Source organism: Brassica oleracea, chromosome C6 (genome assembly GCF_000695525.1).
Source record: "Brassica oleracea var. oleracea cultivar TO1000 chromosome C6, BOL, whole genome shotgun sequence".
NCBI lineage: Eukaryota > Viridiplantae > Streptophyta > Magnoliopsida > Brassicales > Brassicaceae > Brassica > Brassica oleracea.
In genome coordinates, this window is record NC_027753.1 from 30963890 (window position 1) to 30967356 (window position 3467).

Genomic DNA, 3467 nt, shown 5'->3' on the forward strand with positions numbered 1-3467 from the left:
AGTTGGGAACCAGCTAATATGCAAAAAAATCATTTGGGTCCAATTCAATTCCTGTTTAATTCTGTTTTTTTTTTGGTAATTACGGATTTATAGATAAAAATTTCATATAACTTGAGGTTTTGATCAGTTTAAATATCGGATAATACGAGTTGTTTGAATAAAAATATCAAATAATTAGAATAATCTTAATATTTTGAATAAATTTTTTTTGTGCAATTCAGGTTTAGGGGTTCTCCAGTTTATAAATAGTATTTTCGGAAATTTGGCTATTTAAAAATTAAATGTAATTAACTTTTTTAAGTATATAATTTATATTTAAAAAAATCGGGTACTCATTTAGTTCTTGGTTCGGCTTCAATTTTTCAGCCATAGATATATAGTTCTTTTAGTTATTTATGAAATTTAGTTGAATTTTAGTTTTTCAGTTTGTTACGGTTCGTGGTTTTGAATAAATGTGCTCAAACTTATACATTATCTTAATAGAAATTCATTTAAATATATATTTAATTACGAAACCAAACCCGCGCTTGGAAAGCCCTCTACGCTTTCTTAAACGTTTTTCAATCAAATTTTAATTTTTAAAAGAATTTATCTTTAGTTATTTTAAGAAGAAAAAGGAAACCCAGAAAAAGACATGTAATTTAACTGTGGTATACCCTCGTTCAGAGAAACAATAAATTTAGGGTGAATTGGACCAAAATCCTAAAAGAAGTAGAAAATTAAGAAACTGCCTAAGACAAAGTTTATGTGGGTCTTTGAATCGAGCAAGTTAAATGGAAAAGACTGAACTGTCCTTCCTGGATTTAGACGCTGAGTTTGTGTAGACGTGAAATAAGTTAGAAACTAAAAGGGTTTTAAATAAAATTGGGGTGGGGGTGGGATAGTAATGATTAGCCTAGGATATACTCCTGTAACTTGTTATCAAGTTAGACAAGTTAGTAGCACTCAGTAAACAAAGGAAATTGTATTAGCAGCTATCAGTAAAATTCAAACCCACAATCACTTCGACGAAACGTACATCGAACCAAGTTAGTAGTTCAACATGATAATGTATGGGAGCCGGAGTTTGTATTGAATATTATCGACAAATAATTCTAGGATAGGAACCTAGTCGACCAAAAAACGTTTTGATTTGGTCCATGTGTTAATATCGGCCGTTTTAGATCGAATGGTAAAATAAGTAGCTTGATAAAAGTTTGAATATGTGTATAAAACTTTCGACGTAGCCGCGGTAAACATTTTGTTTTTGCTTTTGTTTTTTGCTAAAAGGTAAACATTTTGTTGGTTCGGTAAAATATCATTTACAATTTTTTACAACATGAAGTATAGAAAATGTCGTTAGCCTACTAAATATATGAATATATATATACAAGTTGACTTAGCCTTTGTCAAAAAAAAAATTACGTTCATAATTGGACTTATCGACAAGGAAGTATATGTTGACTTAGCATGCCAAAAAAAGTTTTGGTTTGGGAACTGTCAGGATACTATGTGTTTATGTTTGTATTTAACCAACTAAATATAAAATTATGTAATTAGCCTGCTAAAGGGTTTGAATGAAATTGTCAAACTGGACTTAGCCCTTGTCAATCGCATTTGATGTTCGTAAGGGAAAATTGATCAGTTATGCATGTATAATGCTCGTTTGTGAACTTATATAACAAAACGATTTATAGAAACATATGATTAGCCTGTTTAATGTTTGAATAGTTATATAGAACTGAACATAGCCCTTGTTAATAACATGTGATATTCATAATGGAAAGGATGATTACCCTGCTAAATAAATGTCATTAGCCTGCTAAATAAATGAATATATTTATACAAGTTGACTGCGCCTTTGTCGCAAAATATATTACATTATCATAACTGGACAGTCTGGACTTGTCGACAAGGGAGTATATGTTGGGGACTTAGCATGTCAAAAAAAGTTTTGGTTTGAGAAATGTCAGGATACTTTGCGTTTATGTGTGTATTTAACCAACCAAATATAAAAAATATAATTAGCCTGCTAAACGGTTTAAATGAAATTGTCAAACTGGACTTAGCCCTTGTCAATCGCATTTGATGTTCGTAAGGGAAACGGATCAGTTATGCATGTCAAGATAATGCTCGTTTGTGAACGTATATAACAAAACGAATTATAGAAACATATAATTAGCCTGTTAAAAATTTGAATAGTTATATAGAACTGAACATAGACCTTGTTAATAACATGTGATATTCATAACTGAAAAGATGATCAGTTATGGAAAACATTTAATTTTAAAGTCTAAAAACGCTCTCAAACAGTAATGGCGAACCCCTGGTTCCCATCCAACGGTGTCTCCGGCCTGTCTCCGTCGCATCTCACCTCTGGTGACAGCTCCAGCCTATTTGGCCTGCGGTGAAATCTTCCACCCCAAAAACTGTTGCTGGTCCCAATTCCCTCTCACCAGCTCCTGTACTAAATGGCTCCTCTAAACCTACTGATCCCAGATCTGGAATCACTTTCCCCGTGAACTTCAAAATTCTCCAACCAAAGCACTCATCCCCTATTCAAACCAATAAAGCCTCAAGCCCATCATCTAACCTTCCTCACCAAACTACTGCGTCTTTTTCCAAACCGTTATCTGCTGCAACCTCAAACTATACCCTCAATTCTGAAAAAACCCCCTTTGCTACAGTGAACCCTAATCCTGTTAGCGCTTCTGCAGACCCACCTCCAGCAACTGGCCGTAAATCCACTACAACCCTTCCTTCCGTAAACCCTCCCACTAAAAAAGCCACACCAACTACAGCTAAGCCCACACAAGATAACCCCCGTAATCAACCGACTGCCTCAAGTTCCCCCCTGCTAGAAAAGATAAGAAAACAAGAGGATAAGTCCCTGAAACATCTAGCTCCGATCACATTGTCAGAGAAAGGCGTGCCTCGAGTTCTCATTCCTGATAGTGGTCTAGCTCCGGTCACATTGTCAGAGAAAGGTGTGCCTCGAGTTTTCATTCCTGATAGTGTATTCCAAATAGGTGCTGAAATCCACAAGGATTTTATAATCTGTTACTTCAACGGAAAGACTCCCCCCTACACCCAAATACAGAGTGTTCTAAGCCATATGTGGGGTAAAGGAAAGCGAGTCGAGATCCACATGAATCCATTATCACGGTCCATGTTGGTGAGGATACCTTCTGATTATCTCAGACAAAAAATACTAGAGAAATCTGCTTGGTATGTGGGCGACTCCATGTTTCAGGCAGTGCAATGGTCCTCCTCTGCTTCGACTTCGCCACCTAACCTTGAATCGATCCAAATTTGGGCGCATTTAACAGGTGTTCCTCTGGATCTCCGTCACCAACAAGGATTGAGCTTGGTTGCAGGACTTGTGGGCGAACCAAAAGAGACGGATGACTTTACAAAAAACTTGGTGAGTCTTACGCTCTCACATGTTAAAGTCGCTGTCAACCTCACAAAACCCCTTCCGAGTGTTG